Source organism: Theropithecus gelada, chromosome 2, assembly GCF_003255815.1.
Source record: "Theropithecus gelada isolate Dixy chromosome 2, Tgel_1.0, whole genome shotgun sequence".
NCBI lineage: Eukaryota > Metazoa > Chordata > Mammalia > Primates > Cercopithecidae > Theropithecus > Theropithecus gelada.
Genome location: NC_037669.1, coordinates 81,156,385 through 81,179,487, shown reverse-complemented (window position 1 = coordinate 81,179,487; position 23,103 = coordinate 81,156,385). Strand labels below are relative to the sequence as shown.

The following is a 23,103-nucleotide window of genomic DNA, read 5'->3' as shown; positions in this document are numbered from 1 at the left end:
AAGAAGACATTCATACAGCCAACAGACACATGAAAAAATGCTCATCATGACTGGCCATCAGAGAAATGCAAATCAAAACCACAATGAGATACCATCTCACACCAGTTAGAATGGCAATCATTAAAAAGTCAGGAAACAACAGGTGCTGGAGAGGATGTGGAGAAATAGGAACACTTTTACACTGTTGGTGGGATTGTAAACTAGTTCAACCATTATGGAAAACAGTATGGCGATTCCTCTAGGATCCAGAAGTAGAAGTACCATATGACCCAGCCATCCCATTGCTGGGTATATACCCAAAGGATTATAAATCATGCTGCTATAAAGACACATGCACACGTATGTTTATTGCAGCACTATTCACAATAGCAAAGACTTGGAACCAACCCAAATGTCCATCAGTGACAGACTGGATTAAGAAAATGTGGCACATATACACCATGGAATACTATGCAGCCATAAAAAAGGATGAGTTTGTGTCCTTTGTAGGGACATGGATGCAGCTGGAAACCATCATTCTCAGCAAACTATCACAAGAACAGAAATCCAAACACTGCATGTTCTCACTCACAGGTGGGAACTGAACAATGAGATCACTTGGACTCAGGAAGGGGAACATCATACACTGGGGCCTATCATTCTGGGGGGAGGGGGGAGGGATTGCATTGGGAGTTATACCTGATGTAAATGACGAGTTGATGGGTGCTGACGAGTTGATGGGTGCAGCACGCCAACATGGCACAAGTATACATATGTAACAAACCTGCAGGTTATGCACATGTACTCTAGAACTTAAAGTATAATAATAATAAAAAAGCATGTTTCTAAATGTATTTCAAATAGACTCCTATACATAAAGTAGAATTAGTTTACTTGATTGATAGAACATAAGATACTGTAACAAGCTGATGTACAACACTAAAAGAAGAGTTACATGGCATAGATGAAGGAGCACTTGATGTTAGCTATTACTGAATATTACTGTATGCCTATGAAAATGGTGGAGAAAAAAACCTCTGAACATTTTTGCTTCATAAAAGCAATGAGAACACTGACGAAAATGGTCAGGATCAACTTTTCAAAACACTGGAAATTAACCAAAGGATTGCATCAATCTGGGAAGTATTCAAGAAAAATGACTGAGTATCAGTAAAGTGCAGGGCCTTGGGGCTGGCAAGGCGGGTTCCCATCCTACTCTGTCTCTTCCTAAGTGTGCTCATGTGGTCCTGCCATACACAAGCTTGACAGGTTCCTCCCTGAGCATCCCTTACAGCTTTCTCCATGCCTGCCTTGACCGTTGTTCCAGAAGTGACCCTTAAAGCCAGGGAATGGCCCTTGTTTTCCAAGAACAGAAACAGAGAGGAAGTCTTGGCTGGGGCCAGACCACCGGGTCCTTATTGGACCCTGTAAGTCCACTCCCTCCTGAAACATGTCCCTACGTCAGTCTTGGCCTAAAGTAAATAGGAAGAAATAAATACTGAGAAAGAAATTTAACAAAAGAAGTGCAAAACATATACACTGAAAACTACAAAATATCATTGAATTACATATATGTATTTTATATATATATAAAATGATATAAAAAATATATATATATGTATTTTTTTTTTTTTAAACAGAGTCTCACTCTGTAGCCCAGGCTGGAGTGCAGTGGTGTGATCTCAGCTCACTGCAACCTCAGCCTCCCAGGTTCAAGTGATTCTCCTGCGTCAGCCTCCCCAGTAGCTGGGATCATAGGTGCCCACCACCATGCCTGGCTAATTTTTTGTATTTTTAGTAGAGACAGGGTTTCAGTATGTTGGCCAGCCTGGTCTCAAACTTCTGACCTCAGGTGATCCACCCACCTCAGCCTCCCAGAGTGCTGAGATTACAGGCGTGAGCCATCGCACCTGGCTGAAAAATCATTTTTTTTAGAAAATAAAATAAATAGAAAGACATGCCATGTTAACGGACTGGGAGACAATATTTTTAATATGGCAATATTCCTATATTGTTAAAATGACAATACCCCCCACTCCACAAATGATCTACAGATTTAATCCATCCCCATCAGAACCTGAGCTGACTTCTTCAAGAAACTGACAAGCTGATTCTAAAATTCATATGGAAATGCAAAGGACTCACAGCAATTTGGAAAAGCATGAAGAAAGTTGGAGGACTCCCATTTCCCGATTTAAAACTTATCACAAAGCTATAGTAAACATGATAGTGTGCTATCAGCATAACGACAAGCATATAAATCAGTGGAAAAAAATAGAAAGTTTAGAAATAAAACTACATTTAGAAATAAAACTGCAGGTAATTGAGTTCTGACAAGGGCGCCAGGACAATTTAATGGGGGAAAGAATAGTCTTTTTACAATGCTACCGCAACAACTGAATATTCACATGCAAAAGAAAAAAAATTTGATCCCCATCTCACATCATATACAAAAATTAACTCAAAAGGGATTGAAGACCTAAATTTAAGAGCTAAAACTATACATCTCTTAGAATAAAATAAGTGAAAATCTTCATGCCATCGGAATAGGTAATAGTTTCTTAGATATCATGGCCAAAGCACAAGCAATAAAAGAAAAAATAAACTAGACTGCATAAAAATTAAAAACTTTTGTCCTGAAAGGATGCTATCAAGAAAGTAAGAAGACAACCTACAGAATGGGAGGAAATTTTTATAAATCATATATCTGATAAGGGTATAGTACATAGAATAGATTTAAAAACTCATATGAATCAACAATAAAAAGATAACTAATCCAATTAAAAATGGGCAAATAATTTATTTTTAATTTTTAAACTTCTATTTTAGGTTTAGGGGTACACATGAAGGTTTGTTACACAGGTAAACTCATGTTATGGGGGTTTGTTGTACAGATTATTTCATCACCCAGGTGTTAAGCCCAGTACCCAATAGTTATCCTTTCTGCTCCTCCCACCCTCCACCATCAAGGAGACCCCAGTGTCTGTTGTTTCCTTCTTTGTGTTCATAAGTTCTTATCATTTAGCTCCCACTTATAAGTGAGAACATGCGGCATTTGGTTTTCTGTTCCTGTGATAGTCTGCTAAGGACAACAGCCACCAGCTCCATCCATGTTCCTGCAAAAGACATGATCTTATTCTTTTTTATGGCTGCATAGTATTCCATGTGGTATATGTACCACATTTTCTTCATCCAGTCAGTCATTGATGGGCATTTAGGTTGATTTCGTGTCTTTGCTATTGTGAATAGTGCTGCAATGAACATTTACGTGCATGTGCCTTTATGGTAGGATGATTTGTGTTCCTTTGGGTATATACACAGAAATGGAATTGCTGGGTCGAATGGTAGTTCTGCTTTTAGCTCTTTGAGGAATCACCATACTGCTTTCCACAATGGTTGAACTAATTTACACTCCCATCAACAGTGTATAAATGTGCCCTTTTCTCCACAACCTTGCCAGCATGTTATGTTTTTTACTTTTTAATAATAGCCATTCTGATTGGTGTGAGAAGGTATCTTATTGTGGTTTTCATCTGCATTTCTCTAAGAATCAGTTAATATTGAGCTTTTTTTTATATGTTTGTTGGCTACATGTATGTCTTCTTTGAGATGTGTCTCTTCATGTCCTTTGCCCATATTTTAATGGGGTTGCTTTTCTCTTGTAAATTTGTTTAAGTTCCTTATATAGTCTGTGTATTAGACCTTTGTCAGATGCATTGTTTGTAAATATTTTTTCCCATTCTGTAGGTTGTCTGTTCACCCTGCTGATAGTTTCTTTTACTGTGCAGAAGCTCTTAAGGTTAATTAGATCCCACTGTCAATTTTTGCTTCTGTTGCAATTGCTTTTGGCATCTCTGTCATGAAATCTTAGCCTGTTCCTATATCCAGGATAATATTGCCTAGGTTGTCTTTCAGGGTTTTTAGTTTTGGGATTCATATTTAAGTGTTTAATCCATTTTGAGTTGGCTTTTGTATATGGTGTAAGGAAGGGGTTCAGCTTCAACCTGTTCCAAATGGCTAACTAGTTATTCCAGCACCATTTATTGGATAGGAAGTCTTTTCCCCATTCCTTGATTTTGTCAGCTTTTTTCAAGAGCAGATGGCTGTAGATGTGTGGCTTTATTTCTAGGCTCTCTGTTCTCCTCCATTGGTCTATGTGCCTGTTTTTGTACCAGTACCATGCTGTTTTGGTTACTGTAGCCCTGTAGTATAGTTTGATGTCAGGTAACGTGATGCCTCCAGCTTTGTTCTTTTTGCTTAGTATGGGCAAAAAATTTAAATAGAAATTTCTTCGGCTGGGCGCGGTGGCTCAAGCCTGTAATCCCAGCACTTTGGGAGGCCGAGATGGGCGGATCACGAGGTCAGGAGATCGAGACCTTCCTGGCTAACACAGTGAAACCCCGTCTCTACTAAAAATAATACAAAAAACTAGCCGGGCGAGGTGGCGGGCGCCTGTAGTCCCAGCTACTCGGGAGGCTGAGGCAGGAGAATGGCGTGAACCCGGGAGGCGGAGCTTGCAGTGAGCCCAGAACGCGCCACTGCACCCCAGCCTGGGCGACAGAGCGAGATTCCGTCTCAAAAAAAAAAAAAAAAAAAAAAAAAAAAGAAATTTCTTCAAGAAGGTATACAAATGGCCAATAAGCAAATGGAAAGATGCTCAACATTATTAATCAACAGCGAAATGTAAATCAAAACCATGAGATACCATTTCACACCCACTGGGATGGGTATAATAAAAAAAAGACTAATAATAATATGTCTCAATGAGGATGTGGAGAAATTAGAATCCTCATGATTGCTGATGGGAATATTAAACGATACAGCCTCATTGGAAACAGTTTCAAATATGTAAAGTTCCATATGACCCGGCAATTTCACTCGTAGGTGAGCTCCAAGAGGACTGAAAACATATGTCCACACACAAACTGGTATATGAATTGTTCATAGCAGCATTATTAGTAATAGCCAAAATGGCAACAACCCAAATGTCCATCAACTGATAAGTTAACTAATATGTTATATCCATACAATGTATTATTCTTCAGACCTAAAAAGGAAAGAATCACTGATATCCATGTTGTGTGTTTCATAGTAATAGAATGGAAATAATAGTTCTTATTCTTATCTATTCCACTCTACAATATGAATAAACCTTGCAAACATTATAAGTGAAAGAAATCAGACAGAAAAGACCACATATAGCATGGTTCCACTTATATGAAGTATTTGAAAGAGTCAAATCTAGAGAGACAGGAAAAGGGCTAAGGGTAGCAGGGAGTGGAGAGTACCTGCCAATGGGTACAGGTACTTTTCAGGGTGATGAAAACATTCAAAAATTACATAGTGGCGATTGTTTCATAACTGTGAATTATACTAAAAATGACAGAATCATCCACTTTAAAAGGATAAATTTTATGATATGTGAATTATAACTGAATTTAAAAAAGCTATTACTAGTTCAGTCACTTATTGATGATGAGACTTCAGGTAAATGGAATTTTAGAAGAAAGGTATAGATAAAATGAGAACTACTATTTTTGTTCCATTACTATAAAACACACAAGTTTCTTGGTGATACTCTTGATCCTGAAATGTTAGTCACTGTGGGTTGAACTGTGTCCCCCAAAAAGATATGTTCAAGTCCTAACCCCTGGTACCTGTGATTGTGGCCTTATTTGTGACTAAGGTATTTGTAGATGTAATCAAATTAACATGAAGTCAGAATGGATTAGAGTGGGCTTAAATCCAATTACTGGTGTCTTCATAAATAGAGGGAAATTTAAACAAAGACACAGGGAGAGGATGCTGTGCAACAATGAAAGCAGAGATTGGAGTGATACACCTACAAACAAAGGAATCCCAAAGATTGCTGGCAATTGCCAGAGACTAGGAAAGAGGGATGGTACAGATTCTCCCCCAGTGCCTCCAGAAGGAAACAATCCTGCCAAAACCTTGCTTTTGAACTTTCAGCTTCCAGAAACAGTAAATATACATTGTTTTAAGCTATCCAGTTTGTGGTTACTTGTTATGGCAGCCCTCAGAAACCAATACAGTAATTTTCATATCATTAGTCTTAAAGAAAAAGGTTATAGGAACAGGAGTCAACCTCTTGGAGTTTCAATTTCCTCCCCTTTAAATTGGGAATAATAACATCTGTCCTTCCATTGTACTGAGAAAATGATCATAAAAAAACTTAGAAACTGATTTATAAATGCAGGGTATTACTCTTTCAGGTGTATGCTTCTAACTGCTTTGTCAGCTCTAACTTATTGTGTTTTTTTCTCTTTCCCTTTCTTTAAGATCATCTATTTTCAAGTAACATTTGCCTTCCTTAGATAAGTTACTGTTTGGGTGTAAGCTGCCTATTTAAAAAATAACCATCTCTAGCATAAAAGGGAAAATTCAAATTATGAATCTGTAACACCACCCACTCTCCTAACCTTCCAAGCATACATTTTGCCATAAATTGACAACAAATTTACCCTTCATTTGAGGAGATATCAAGCAGTGTAACCTTTTGTTAATACATAGATGTAGGACATTGCTTGTTCCAGTTAAGTGACTATTCTGTTGAGCCCAACAGTACCATCACAAATGATCACTTTCCGAAGCTTACAATAAAGAAGATATTTGGCACTGAAAGTACGTTTTTCACAAATCACGAATCAGTTAAGGATTCTCAATTATCAACACAAACTATGATTATAAGATATTACCAATTATTTATAGTCTTGAAAACTTTTTTTTAAAGTTTAAAATAAATTGCCCACCAATAAAAATTTGACAGTATCCAACAAGGAGAAAATATGTCAAATGTTTTAAAATATCTCCAACATTCATTCTTGAGATCTTTCTATCCTCCCTCACCTCTGCTCTCCAGAATGTATCACCATAATTGCAGAATATTTTTACTCCTTAGGCAATATATACATTCTCTTTTTCATTTTTACACGAAAATCTCACACATAGTTGAATAGAGGACATTTCACAGGTACACAAAGATACACACACGGATATTCAAGGTAACACTAATAGCAAAACAGAGGGAAAACTTAGAGGTCCACCATAAGGATCTAGATAAATAGGTGATGCTCTAGCCATGCAATGGTATATATAGCAGCTATTAAAAGGAGTGAGACAGATTTAGTAGTATGGAAATCGTCTCAAGATAGGTAACAGCGAAAGCCCCACTGTCACTACCAAACCAACTGCCAAAAAGTGTTACTGGTATGATTCCACTTGTGGGAAAAAGGACTGTAATATCATATACATGCACACATACACACACACACACACACACACACACACTCAATTAAGCTCTAGAGGTACTCATAAAAAAACCTGCTAAAAGCAATTACCTTTGGAAAATGACTCCAAACTTTCTTATAGGTGTGGATTACTTTAATTATGTATGCAATTTTAAAATGGCAGAGTCTTACAGCATAAGAAAAAAGCAATGATTAGTGGTTAACTATTTATTTGAAATAAAATAAACATGCAAAAAACAATATTTGGTTTTAATAAATAACGTAAAAAAGTTCCTTTACGATCTGGGATCCCAAAAAAGACATTACACAACATACGTAGCACAAAGGAATTGCAGATAGGGGCGTTCTGCTAGGCTCATACCCATGAGGGGAATCAATAGACTATCCTTCGAGGTTAGAGCACAACAATTTACTTATAGTGGTTTATTGAGTACTTAGTTCAATATGAGTGGACATTTTGTCAATAACATTCTAATGCATGCTACAGATGACAGTTCAATGCTATAATATAAAAGCTGGAAGGCCGTATAATAAAATCTATAGGTCCTTGGAGTCAGAGGATGATCATTTGTAGAGGACCTAAAGAAAAACACCAAGAAATGTCTTATTGCAGGGTTTAATGATTGTTTTGGTTATTATGGATTGCATTAGTGAAAATACACTGGTGCCATTTTTAAACATTCTTTTATCTTATAAAATTCTAGTAAATGAAAGGTGAAATTAGAAAGCTTTCCTTCTAATTTGAATTAGGCTGGAAGCTTATCAATGTAAACACATTTCCCAATTAAGTTAGACAATATGCAGAACTCACCACCTGGGCATAATCCTGTTGGTTCAAAATAAGAGCTTGCAATGAGGAGGTAAATTAACTCATTCAGTTCTATAATCAATTTGTAAGTTTCCAGCACAAAGCTAAAGTGTTTACATGAGCTATATTTGTGCCAATGTTCAAAGCATAAGTAAGGCAGTATTGCTAAAAGGAACAGTCTATAAATTAGCCTTTTAAAAAGCATGTTCAATTAGATATCAAGTTCATTTTATGGGGAGAAGTATAACATAGTACACAGCATTTTCACATTTGATTTCTGAAGCATCCCTTATTTTCATTTTCCTTTTCTCTAAAACTGGATTTACATATTATTTAAACAATCTTTGGGGATGAACTAAAATGTGCATTCAAATCATTTCTAGGGACGATTAAATGTTAGCAGCTCCCAGGCTCTCTTCTCATTTTTTTAAAAAATTCTTTTCCTTGGGGATCATGTCCATTCTCACCCAATTTTTAAATGTTTTTTATATGTTCATAACTCAATCTAGATATCCAGCCCTAACTCATTCCTTGAACTCCAAACTGCTTAATTGAACTTCTTGCAGGATATGTCACAGATATTTCAAATGAAACCCATCAAAGATAAAGAATCCTTAATTCCTTACCAACACCACCTCCCAATGGCTCAAATCATTAACTTAAGTCATTCTTGAATCACATTTCTGTGCCAAAAGTCTATCAGTTACATGTTGAATCCACTCATCTCTCTATCTCCTATACTGTCGCTCCTGCCCAGGCACCACACACTTCCTGGCTTCACAGCCTTCCAGCTGGTCTCCCTGCTTCCATTCTTATTCCTCTGGTCAATACCCTCAAGAGCAGCCAGGATGACCATCTGACACGGGGATCAGATTATCTCACCATATTTCATTGGCCTCACACTGCTCTGAGAATGGAATCTAAATTCCTAGCTAAAAAGGACTAGAAATTATCCTGCCTCACTCACCAGGTGTCATTCTCTACAGTCAGGAAAAAGAATTCATCCCACATAGTTAAAATGAAGAGACTATCATGAAACAATTCCTTACACAGGTGTGGGCAGGGTTGAGGAAACAAAGGAGGGACGGTTAGGCACCTTTACCATTCCTAGGTCTAAAGGGGCAAGGGAAAGAACCAGAGCCAGAGCAATTGGATCCTTATAGAAAGGGTCATCAATAGGAAGTCCAAAGCAGAAAAAGAAGGAAGGAATAGCGTGGCTTCTCTCTTGTCCTGTCTTCTGATCTCCTGCTGGTACTTCTCATTGTCTGGGAGGCTTGAGGAAATCTGAAGCCTCAGGTCAAGGGAGTCTGGGTGATTCATATGGTATGACGTAGGAAGACAGGAGCGGGCTACCTCCAAGGACACAGAGTAAGTGAGAGAATGGCGGGGAACAGATCTAGAGGAGTGGAAGGGAGGCTTTTTCTTTTTGTTTTGGGGCTACATGTAAAAGTTTGTTATACGGGTGAGTTGCGTGTCAGAGGTTTGGTGTACAAATGATCTCGTCACCTAGGTAGCGAGCACAGTACCTACCTAACAGGTAGTTTTTCAACCCTTGCCCTCCTCCCACCTTCCCCCTACTAGTAGTCCTCAGTGTCTTTTGTTCCCCTCTTTGCGTCTGTGTGTACTCAATGTTTAGCTCCCACTTTAAATGAGAATATGTGGTATTTGGTTTTCTGTTCTGGTGTTAATTCACTGAGGATAAGGGCCCCCAGCTGCATCCATGTTGCTTGTAAAGAACATGGTTTTGTTCTTTTTTATGGGTATATAGTATTCCATGGTATATATGTTATATATACCACATTGTAGGATAAGCGCACCTGATAGTATAATTTAAGCAAACCCTAAGAATGACACTGTATGGCAGATGCACCTGAATATGTGTTCAGAGCTAGGGAATCCTGGAATGGCCAACCTAAAGATTCATTCCTTATCTATGATAAACATTTAAATGCCCCTGGCCCATCCCATGGAACATGGGCTGTACAGGGGATTGGGGTCTTGAATTCTGGGTTAAATGAAAGTTTCCAGGTGGAGGTTGTTAGGGGGAGGGTGGTAAGTGAAAATGCTCCATAAATTCCATGCAATTTGCGAGTGGTCATGGTTCTCTTGCCCAGCCCACTGCTACTGGGCCAGGTGAATATGTTGTCCAGCCTGCCACCACTGAACTGTAGTAAGGCAGATATCTTGTCCAGCCCACCACCACTAGACTGTTTCTGTATGCTAGGCAGTTCTCCTGTCCACCCCACCACCACTGGACACTCTCCTCTGTATGGAAGCATGGAATAAAACCCAATATCTCCTTTGCTGGCTCTGGGTCTCTTTTTCGGCCTCTTGAACCTGGTACCTTCCCTACTGAGGTTAGTAGGAGTTCAGCAAACACAGTTTCTTTATCCAGTAGTTGGCAGGGAGATTAGTCAGCATACGTGCCAGTCTGACTCTCGCCAGTTTCACACTTGGTGTGTCCTTATCACAAGGATTTGCACAAGCTTTTGTTTTCAGCAGGTACACTATGCTTTCTACTCTTCACATGACTAGTTCTTCATTCTCCTTCAAATCTTAAATTAAATATTCTTATCACCTTATCTAAGTAGGTACCTCCTTGGTAAGTCCTTTGCCTGTTTTTTTCGGAGTACTTACCAAAATTTGTAACTATTTTATTTGCTTGCTTTTCTGTCTTCTCCTCCAGAATATGAGGGCAGCAACAATCTGTCTAGCAAATGCCTGCCTCACAGTAGGTGTTCAATAAATAGTAACTGAATAAATGTTGGCCAAATTACATAGCAAAATCACAAGACTATGTCTAGAGACAAAGAATTTATAGAAATATATCCATGAATTCTAAACTGAGGCAGCACTGAAGAAAATGCACTTACTCTTTATTTTTCTATACAGCATAATCTTAGCTAAGAAAAAAATTAAAAGTCTTTATGTAAAGTAAAAATCTGCATTGATAAATGCTCCATTCCATGTTTACTTAAAAGGAGAATGTCTATTATGGTGCCAATGGTCTAAAAGAGAATAACTGCATCATTTAAAAGCAAGGTTATGCTCATTTCTTTTACTGCTTTTTCTATAGCATAAAATCACCTGTTTTGGTATGTAATACTCTTGGTACTAAAATATGAGTCATGTTCAAATCTTTTTTCCTCTTTTTTTAATTGAAGAAAGTGAACTAAGGAAGAGGGAGTAGCTTTGAGTATAGGAATATTTGGCTGTACATACCATTTTTTATATGTGATGAGATGGTAACTGCAAAACACATTCTACAGTGGTGACAACACTTTCACATGACTGTATATTTAAACACCGAAGTGCTTCTCTTATCTCCTGTGAAAGAGGGGCATCAGGTAATGCTAAACCTCAAAGCATTTTAACTTTCATTATGAATGGTAGGGGTCTGTTTGCTTTTGCAGAAACAGTCTATAAGAAGCAACCTTTGACTTCACTTATACACCACATTATTTTTAAAGGTAGCTGCATTTATAATGATTGATCTCCACTTAAGACCTATTCAACAAGGTACACCTTCACATCTAAGCTATTAACAGAGATTAAAGTTAATCTTCAGTGAAGGCAGGAGTGGAAATGCCAGGAAATATCCTAATTCTGGAAGGAGGCAAAAGTGAAAGTAAAGGTAGGTGAGGAAATAGCAGAGGAGGATCAAGGAATACTGGAGGGCTAAAAGGTGAATGAAAATGATTGTTGCCAAGACACTGGGTGGCTGGAGCAGGCCTGACGACATGATGGTTCTTGCTAAATAAGAAAGGGCAGCAGCACCAGCTGAGGAAAGCTGTACATGTTTTGATGACCATTTTTGCCATCACCTGTGTCCTGAAAGAGTGCCTGGGGTGAGCAAAGGCCACGGAGGCAGGTGGAATTGGCTTTAAATTCTGTCTCTGCCACTTACACAATTTGCAAAACTTGAGCAAGTCATTGTCAAAGCATCACAAGAGGTCCTCTAATAACACCTTTTCATTCAACATCATTTCCTCATAGTGCTGATGAGGAAAAAAAACAGATTCCCAGCTGGGGCCCCTGTCTGTGTGAAGTCCGTACATTCTCCCCATGTCTGCATGAGTTTTCTCTGGGCACTCTGGTTTCCTCCCACATCCCAAAGACGTGCATATCAGGTTCACTAGCAGGTCTACATGGCCCAGCTGCAGTGAGTAGGGTGTGTGTGAATGAATGCGTCCTGTGATGGGATGGTGTCCTGTCAAGATGGGTTCCTGCCTTGTGCCCTGTGCTGCTGGGACAAGCTCTGGCCACCCACAACCCTGAACTAAAATATTTGGGGAAATACTTGCCTTAATTGCTTTAATTGATCTTTCTTAAATGTGTAGCTCACATATACTTCAATATTAGAAGTGATTAATAGTACAAGTGTTTAGGGTCTTTATTTAGAAGCCTGGTGATGTTTTGTGACCAGAATAGAATGTAAGTACTGTTTGTATCAATTAGCTTATGGTGAAGTTGGTTCTGTTATACGTAGATTTGCTTAAAGTCTCAATTTCTAAGAACCTAATGATGATGTTAGGTGAGGAATTACTGTAGTTTCTTCTTCTGTTAAATGAGGCTAAAACCTAATTTGCCAAGTTACTGTAAAAACAGGAGGCTAGCCTCTTTAGGATCTGTTCCCTTGCCCAACTAAATTACTTAAATGGAACCAAAATAACCAAATGATTAGCCTTTCTCAGGTAGGAAGTCACGTGTGGATGTGCGAAGGCTCACAGTCAGAATTAAAGGATGTAAATTAAACAGCTAAAGCAAATATTTGTCATGAGCAACCTAATCATGAAACACAGAGCAACTTCTGACATTTCAGAAAACACTGAGGTAAGCCCTGACTGTAGCCCGGAAGCTATAGTGCATGTGTTGCTGGCATATCTGACAGGCAAATACGGGCCTTGTCTGGTATCCTGTATCTCACAAGCAGTGCTCCCTGAAAATTAACACTTATTGAGGGTTTACATACCACTGGCAAGACATTGGGGATATAAGAATTCTGGACATGGCCTATTCTCTGGTAAAAGTTTTATAACTTCTTGTCAGATACTTAGGGTGGCAAAGTAAAAAATTTTTTTTTTTAAAGTGGAAGGAAAGGAATCAGGAAATTTGAAAACTGAAGAAGACAATATAAACCCAGCTCCCACTGGCAAGCAGGAGCAGCCTCACACCTCCAGTGTTTGTCTCTCCCCACTCCACCCTGGTACCAAGGTCAGAACTCTGCATAAGGACCTGAAAGAAGTGTGGGAAGGAGGATGCAAGAAGAGGAGAGGAACCTGTCACCAAAGTACAATTTTGCCTGGGGAAAGCCCAGCCCCTTCCTCTCAGGAACTGAGTGGGGAAAGGCATGAAGTGGTTCCTCCCTAGAATGAATGGAACTGAAGAGGAGAGGATTCGGAAGTAGGCTAGTGAGTGCCAAGGCCTGCAAAGCTCTCTGTTCCTGGGTAGAGCAAGAAGAGAGAAAAAAATGCGGTGAAGCATGAGGCAGCTTCATTAGGACCCTACCATTTACCTTCCTTCCTATCCTTCTTCCAGGTTCTTCCCAGTTCTTTTGCCACCACTGGCTTCCCCACTCCCCTGCCTTCTAATAGTATCCTATCCCTGACCTTCATACTTCTCATCTTCTTTCTAAGCTTCAAGAGAGCCGAAGGCTTTTTCTTGTCTATATTCTCTCAAGGTTGCAAATCTCCACTAAAAGCAACCTAACTGCCTCATAGTTGACAGCTCCCTCAAAGTATGAGTGTTACTCAAGAAAGTTTTATTCCGGCCAGGTGCAGGGGCTCACAACTGTAGTCCCAGCACTTTGGGAGGCCAAGGTGGGCAGATCACTTGATGCTAGGAGTTTGAGACCATTCTGATCAGCATGGTGAAACCCTCTCTCTGCTAAAAATACAAAAATTAGCCAGGCTTGGTGGTACACGTCTGTAATCCCAGCTGCTCTGGAGGCTGAGGGATGAGAATTGCTTGAACCTGGGAGGTGGAGGTTGCAGCGGGCCAAGACCACTCCACTGCACTCCAGCCTGGGTGAAAGAGAGAGACTGTCTCCCCGCCAACAAAAAAGAAAAAAAAAAGTCTTATTCTATTCATTAAAACAAAGCAATATGGGGGAGATATTTCTGGACTTGGGGCTTCCTACCATTTCTAATGCAGACAGTTCAAGGAGCACATGAGAAACATGGCTGACTTCATTAGAGAAGCACTCCTCTGGCTTTTAGTTTTCATCAATTTCTGCCTCTTCTCGGCTAAACTCAGCAATATCCACTCTAATCCCAGGTCCTGACACATTCTTGCTATATTCTTCAAGCCTCACCTTAACCTGGTTCTGTATTATCCCAGTGGTGGTGGTGATGCTGTGATTTACCAGATACCTTAACTCCAGGGCTACAGCTAAGTTACTTTCCACAAAGGTCCCAGGAAGATCCCACATGACCAGAGGGCTTGATTCTTTGAAGCCAAGGTCATGACTAGATGATACGTTCTGTCAAGTAAGAAGAATCACAAAACCTGGCCTCCAAGTGAAAGAGGAAGGACAGAGTGGAAGTTAAGCTAACAACAGGCTTTGTAGTCAGACTGCCTGGGCACAAACCATGTTCTTCCACCCATTAGCCTATAGTACTTTGGGCAAGTTAGGGCTCCTTCTTCTCAATTTCCTCACCTTTAATCTAGGAATAAAAGTAGTCTCTATCTTGTAGAATTGCTATAAGGATTGAATGCAATAATGTATGTAAAGTGCTTAGTATAGTCTGAATAAGGTATTTGTGTTCATTATGTGTTAGTTGTTACTAAATTTTATTCATATTCCAGAACTTTGAGGTTACAACAAAGTATTTATTCTAATACTGAGGAATGAGTTACCTTTGTTAATCCAGCTTTCCACAAAAAGAAGATGGTTTTCAGTGTGACAAGAATGAAATTCAGGCTCTGAACTTCTATAAGAGAATGTCAACTCTGCTTCCAGTCTGGTATCTAAAGTATATTGATCCTACCTTAAGCAACAGCACTGAGTTTCAGCACTTTAGGCGCTTGTCAAAATTCAACTATGGACTGGCTGAATCTAGCACTTGCCAAAGGATTGCTTGAAATGCCTCATCTTCTGAACCATATTATATTTGCTCCCTAAAGAACTGCCTTCACAAAGTTGAGATTTAATGTTTTGTCCTTGCTTTTCTTTTTTTTTTTTTTTATGGAGAATCCATATAAGAAAAATCCATTTGAAGGAAACTTTATGTCTTTTGTAAAAATCATATCCTGGACAGCAAATAGGCTTCATCTTAAGTTCCAATGTCAAATGATTGGTAGTGACTGTCTGGAGTGCTCTGTTAAGAGGGACGGCAAGGTTGCCATGATCGATTAGCACTGTTTGCCTCGGACATCACTGAGGAAGTATGGTGCCTTAGTGATACAGTTACCCACCCTATCATTACCATAGTTGAAAGCCTGATGCATTGTCAGTGTAATGTAAGGACCTCCTAAATGTATATATCCCTTCTTAAATTCAATGCCATAGGCTTCTCACTACTGAGCCTGATAGCTCTTAATGCCTCTGTCTGAGTTGTCTGCCTCCCATCATCAAGTAGCCCTCCAAACTTGAAGATAAAGTTACCTTAAAAGTTTTTAGAATCAACTCACAAAGGAGGAGATTAGAAGACAGAATGTTTCTCAAATCAAAGCGAAAAGAGTAAGACAAGGAAATTAAGCATGCGTTGGATGATATAAATGAAAGAGCCTGTTTAGTGGTATTAAGTATATGCAGATGAAGAGGATCTGAACAGAAAAAGGAGAGCCAAAGTAGGGGGAAAGCATTTGAAGAAAAATATTCCGATCATGGGCCATTAGGATAATGATGGTACTTGAGACAGCTCAAAATGATAAATCATTACAGTTTGTTTTAAAGAATTCTTTGCCAGAACCATTTTAGTGATATTAAATTGTTTAAGTGGCCATCTGTGAAGTGGTGTGGCAACTGGGTGGGTTTTATAGGACAGTCTGGTACATCTATTAAAATAGCTACACCTGTTACATGGAAGCTGTTTGCAATGCTCCTTTGCCAATCATAAATCTGGTTAATCCAACTTTTTTGTCATTTTAATTCTATAGATTACTTAAACCAGAAGGAATGTGGGTGCACTAAATTGTTTCCAATTTAACAAAGAAAATATGTTTTTTTTAAAAGCACAAAAACTATACTCAATTTAGATGGCAGTTTTAGAACTTATGGTTCAGTTTTATATCTTTTCTATTTGAAAGATTTACACAACAAAATCAGAGCAAAACACTCTAATGGGAAGGCATAAAAGAGACTGCCTATTCTTATTCTACTCAAAGATTTGCTTATTGGAAATAGGGTAAATATTTTATCATCCAAATTTAATAATAATCACCATAACGCACCAAAATAGAAATTCTTACTTATAAATATCAACAATAATAATTACAACAGTAAACACCTATATATGGCTTAATCTGTGGCAGGTGCTATTCAAAATGCTTTACAGATATTGTTTAATCTTCAGGCAACCCCATGGGATGTTCTCTTATTATTCCCATTTTATGGATGAGGAAATTGAGGCACAAGGATACTAAGTAACTTACCCAGGATCACATGGCTAGTGAGTATCAGAACCAGAATTCCAACCCAGGCAGTCTAGCTCTAGCATCTGTCATTTAAACCACTTTGATATATACTCTCTTCACCCTTCATCCAGAAATTCTAATGCATAGGTGTGAGGCATGATTTCAGGAGTTAGGTTGGGCTACTTCTGAAGTTTATAACTATATCTCAGCATTTCTTTGCCTGTCATTAATGTTTAAATGGAAAAGGGAAAGAATGCTTGTAAATTTGGCTGGGGAGGAAAGGAAGACTCCAGTTGGCAGGACAAGTTGGTGATAGCATTCCATCCTACTTATTAAAATTAAATCTTCTCTACTTAGATAAAACCTTTCTTTTGAAGTGCCCAAGAGAACTTCTGCAGTAAATCATCAATAATTATTATTGGCTTCCTATTTCTTTGTTGTGACACTATATTTGTCAGAATATCCCTGAGTGGTCACTGTTTTTTGAACTGTGAACTTAGTGGCGATGGTATAGCTTCTGAATTGGTTTCTGATAACTTTTGCCAGAGGATTTAGGAATAATTATTATTCTTAGCCCCACCAAACCACACGGTGACACCAGCAAACTCTGAAATGCAATGAGCAGGATCATCGCACTGCAGAGAGATATAGCCTAATGACATGGAAAGAGATGTCAAATCATTTTTAACTTTAGAGGGGCTGGCCTTGCAAGATTTAATTAGCTTACAGTTGAGAAGTAATTTGATGTTTCAAATTATAGTTATTTAGAGAATCTTGAATTGCTCATCATTTCACCTGATAAAACTGCAATATGAGGATAGTCCCATGGAAAAAATGATTAGAATTAAAACAAAATCCCTACAGAGAAGCAACAAAAAGAGTGAAAAGAAAACCAGCTTGGGAATCAGACAGCATTTGGATATAGCACCACAGGTGTGATGTTGGGTGGGCTATTACTGAACTTCTCTGAGGCTTTCTAATTTATAAATGATCACTTACGGAGTTTTGTGAGAGTTAAAGGAACTTGGTAAAGTTGCTAGCATGGTGTCATTGCTCAATAAATTTTGGTTACTTTTTTGGGGGGGCTGGGGGGACAGGATCTCCCACCATCACTCAGTTTAGAGTGCAGTGGTATGATCACAGCCCACTGCAGCCTCGACGTCCTGGGCTCAAGTGATCCTCCAGCCTCAGCCTCCTGAGTAGGACTGAGGCACTAGGACTGGGGGACTGGGACTACAGGAGTGCACCACAATGGCCAGTTGATTTTTTTTTAACTTTATTTTTGTAGACAGTGTTTTGCTATGTTGCCCAGACTAGTCTTGAACTCTTGTGCTCAAGCTATCCTCCCACCTTGGCCTCCCAAAGTGTTGGGATTACAGGTGCGAGCCACTGTGCTGGGCCAATTTTGGTTTATTTATTAATATTCTTCCTATTCCCTTTTTATACTAACACTGAAAAATTTCTCTGAGAGTCCCCATCTCTGAAGTCTATTCCTTCTTCTTCATCTCTACTCTTGTTTTCAATATCCACCATCCCTGGCCTGATTGACTGCAACAACCTCCTAACTACACTCACCATATCTAGTTTTTTTTTTTCCCTCAGCAACTTAACACATCTTTAGAAAAATAAACAGCATTGCAAAAACATGCCAAAATGTAAAGACCATCGATGCTAGGAGGAAACTGCATCAATTAACAAGCAAAATAACCAGCTAATATCATAATGACAGGATCAAGTTCACACATAACAATAGTAACCTTAAATGTAAATGGACTAAATGGTCCAATTAAAAGATACAGACTGGCAAATTGGATAAAGAGTCAAGACCCATCAGTCTGCTGTATTCAGGAGACCCATCTCACATGCAGAGACACACATAGGCTCAAAATAAAGGGATGGAGGAAGATCTACCAAGCAAATGGAGAACAAAAAAAGCAGGGGTTGCAATTCTAGTCCCTGATAAAACAGACTTTAAACCATCAAAGATCAAAAGAGACAAAGAAGGCCATTACATAATGGTAAAGGGATCAATTCAACAGGAAGAGCTAACTATCCTAAATATATATGCGTCCAATACAGGAGCACCCAGATTCATAAAGCAAGTCCTTAGAGACTTACAAAGAGACTTAGACTCCCATACAATAATAATGGGAGACTTCAACACCCCACTGTCAACATTAGACAGATCAACGAGACAGAAAGTTAACAAGGATATCCAGGAATTGAACTCAACTCTGCAGCAAGCAGACCTAATAGACATCTACAGAACTCTCCACCCCAAATCAACAGAATATACATTCTTCTCAGCACCACATCACACTTATTCCAAAATTGACCACATAGTTGGAAGTAAAGCACTCCTCAGCAAATGTACAAGAATAGAAATTATAACAAACTGTCTCTCAGACCATAGTGCAATCAAACTAGAACTCAGGACTAAGAAAATCAATCAAAACCACTCAACTACATGGAAACTGAACAACCTGCTCCTGAATGACTACTGGATACATAACACAATGAAGGCAGAAATAAAGATGTTCTTTGAAACCAATGAGAACAAAGGTACAACATACCAGAATCTCTGGGACACATTTAAAGCAGTGTGTAGAGGGAAATTTATACCACTAAATGCCCACAAGAGAAAGCTGGAAAGATCTAAAACTGACACCCTAACATCACAATTAAAAGAACTAGAGAAGCAAGAGCAAACACATTCAAAAGCTAGCAGAAAGGCAAGAAATAACTAAGAACAGAGCAGAACTGAAGGAGATAGAGACACAAAAAAGTCTCCAAAAAATCAATGAATCTACGAGCTGGTTTTTTGAAAAGATCAACAAAATTGATAGACTGCTAGCAAGACTAATAAAGAAGAAAAGAGAGAAGAATCAAAAAGATGCAATAAAAAATGATAAAGGGGATATCACCACCGATCCCACAGAAATACAAATTACCATCAGAGAATACTATAAACACCTGTACGAAAATAAACTAGAAAACCTAGAAAGAAATGGATAATTTCCTGGACACTTACAGTCTCCCAAGACTAAACCGGGAAGAAGTTGAATCCCTGAATAGACCAATAGCAGGCTCTGAAATTGAGGCAATAATTAATAGCCTACCAACCAAAAAAAATCCAGGACCAGAGGGATTCACAGCTGAATTCTACCAGAGGTACAAGGAAGAGCTGGTACCATTCCTTCTGAAACTATTCCAATCAATAGAAAAAGAGGGAATCCTCCCTAACTCATTTTATGAGGCCAACATCATCCTGATACCAAAGCCTGGCAGAGATACAACAAAAAAAGAGAATTTTAGACCAATATCCCTGATGAACATCGATGCAAAAATCCTCAATAAAATACTGGCAAACCGAATCCAAGCAGCACATCAAAAAGCATATCCACCATGATCAAGTGGGCTTCATCCCTGGGATGCAAGGCTGGTTCAACATACGCAAATCAATAAACGTAATCCAGCATATAAACAGAACCAAAGACAAAAACCACATGATTATCTCAATAGATGCAGAAAAGGCCTTTGACAAAATTCAACAGCCCTTCATGCTAAAAACGCTGAATAAATTCGGTATTGATGGAACGTATCTCAAAATAATAAGAGCTGTTTATGATAAAACCACAGCCAATATCGTACTGAATGGGCAAAACCTGGAAGCATTCCCTTTGAAAACTGGCACAAGACAGGGATGCCCTCTCTCACCACTCCTATTCAACACAGTGTTGAAAGTCCTGGCTAGGGCAATCAGGCAAGAGAAAGAAATCAAGGGTACTCAGTTAGGAAAAGAAGAAGTCAAATTGTCCCTGTTTGCAGATGACATGATTGTATATTTAGAAAACCCCATCATCTCAGCCCAAAATTTCCTTAAGCTGATAAGCAACTTCAGCAAAGTCTCAGGATACAAAATCAATGTGCAAAAATCACAAGCATTCTTATACACCAGTAACAGACAAACAGAGAGCCAAATCATGAATGAACTTCCATTCACAATTGCTTCAAAGAGAATAAAATACCTAGGAATCCAACTTACAAGGGATGTAAAGGACCTCTTCAAGGAGAACTACAAACCACTGCTCAGTGAAATAAAAGAGGACACAAATGGAAGAACATACCATGCTCATGGATAGGAAGAATCAATATCGTGAAAATGGCCATACTGCCCAAGGTAATTTATAGATTCAATGCCATTCCCATCAAGCTACCAATGAGTTTCTTCACAGAATTGGAAAAAACTGCTTTAAAGTTCATATGGAACCAAAAAAGAGCCCGCACCTCCAAGACAATCGTAAGCCAAAAGAACAAAGCTGGAGGCATCATGCTATCTGACTTCAAACTATACTACAAGGGTACAGTAACCAAAACAGCATGGTACTGGTACCAAAACAGAGATATAGACCAATGGAACAGAACAGAGCCCTCAGAAATAAGACCACACCTCTACAGCCATCTGATCTTTGACAAACCTGACAAAAACAAGCAATGGGGAAAGGATTCCCTATTCAATAAATGGTGCTGGGAAAATTGGCTAGCCATAAGTAGAAAGCTGAAACTGGATCCTTTCCTTACCCCTTATATGAAAATTAATTCAAGATGGATTAGAGACTTAAATGTTAGACCTAAAACCATAAAAACCCTAGAAGAAAACCTAGGTAATACCATTCAGGACATAGGCATGGCCAAGGACTTCATGTCTAAAACACCAAAAGCAACGGCAACAAAAGCCAAAATTGACAAATGGGATCTAATTAAACTAAAGAGCTTCTGCACAGCAAAAGAAACTACCATCAGAGTGAACAGGCAACCTACAGAATGGGAGAAAATTTTTGCAATCTACTCATCTGACAAAGGGCTAATATCCAGAACCTACAAAGAACTCAAACAAATTTACAAGAAAAAAACAACCCCATCAAAAAGTGGGCAAAGGATATGAACAGACATTTCTCAAAAGAAGACATGCATACAGCCAACAGATACATGAAAAAATGCTCGTCATCACTGGCCATCAGAGAAAATGCAAATCAAAACCACAATAAGATACAATCTCACACCAGTTAGAATGGCAATCATTAAAAAGTCAGGAAACAACAGGTGCTGGAGACGTTGTGGAGAAATAGGAACACTTTTATACTGTTGGTGGGATTGTAAATTGGTTCAACCATTGTGGAAAACAGTATGGCGATTCCTCAAGGATCTAGAACTAGAAATACCATATGACCCAGCCATCCCATTACTGGGTATATACCCAAAGGATTATAAATCATGCTGCTATAAAGACACATGCACACGTATGTTTATTGCAGCACTATTCCCAATAGCAAAGACTTGGAATCAACCCAAATGTCCATCAGTGACAGACTGGATTAAGAAAATGTGGCACATATATACCATGGAATACTATGCAGCCATAAAAAAGGATGAGTTCGTGTCCTTTGTAGGGAGGGACATGGATGCAGCTAGAAACCATCATTCTCAGCAAACTATCGCAAGAACAGAAAACCAAACACCGCATGTTCTCACTCATAGGTGGGAACTGAACAATGAGATTACTTGGACTCTGGAAGGGCAACATCACACACCGGGGCCTATTATGGGGAGGGGGGAAGGGGAAGCGATGTCATTGGGAGTTATACCTGATGTAAATGACGAGTTGATGTGTGCTGATGAGTTGATGGGTGCAGCACACCAACATGGCACAAGTATACATATCTAACAAACCTGCACATTGTGCACATGTACCCTAGAACTTAAAGTATAATAAAAAAGAAAAAAAAAAAAGAAAAAAGAAAAATAACCAGCAATGTTATCTTCCTAATTCATAAAAACAATCAATCCCTTGTCTACAGAATAAAATCCAAAAATCGGTGCCTATTTCTCCAGATCCATCTATCATCACTTCTCCATTCACTCCTTATTCTCCAGTCAAACCAATATACCACACTAATAGTGTGACCTTTATACATGTTTATCTCTCATCCAAAAAGGCCTTGCTTACCATTTGTGAGTTTTCACTTGTTCTATAAAACCCCTTAGCAACATCCCCTATTCCATCAACATACCTTTAACTAAAAGGAAAAAATAAAAACTCTATTTTATTTAAAATCTTTATAGCAATTATATATACTTCTGTTAGCATTTCTCTCACTGCATTCTATTTGTTCTATATTATTCTATTTGATACACTATGAACTCACTAAGGAAGGGAATTATTTCTTATTCATCTTTGTATCGCTAGGGTCTAGAACAGTCTCTGGAATCTTATACAGTACATATTGAACAGACACTGGATGAGACAATGTTCAGACAGTTTTCTCTAATAGTTCACTCTCATCACCAGTTCAGCCTGTAAGCTATAATTACATTTCTCACTTTTGGCTAACCATTCTTTTTCCTTTATTAGAAACTAAGGAATTTTAGCAACATGAACTGAGGTAATGAATATTCCCTAACTGTTACAAA

The 23,103-nt window shown here is 38.7% G+C and overlaps 1 protein-coding gene and 1 long non-coding RNA gene across 6 annotated transcripts in view; one reads left to right on the top strand and one right to left on the bottom strand.

Moving 5' to 3' along the window:
* C2H3orf67 (chromosome 2 C3orf67 homolog) overlaps positions 1 to 23,103 on the bottom strand; it is a 309,119-nt gene that overhangs the window by 212,607 nt on the left and 73,409 nt on the right. The gene's annotated exons all lie outside the window — the stretch shown is intronic.
* Positions 1 to 23,103, top strand: part of LOC112619454 — a 215,470-nt gene that overhangs the window by 149,840 nt on the left and 42,527 nt on the right. Inside the window, exon 2 of the long non-coding RNA XR_003118224.1 lies at positions 5,751 to 5,961. This is a non-coding gene — a long non-coding RNA (uncharacterized LOC112619454). The remainder of the gene's footprint in view (positions 1 to 5,750; positions 5,962 to 23,103) is intronic.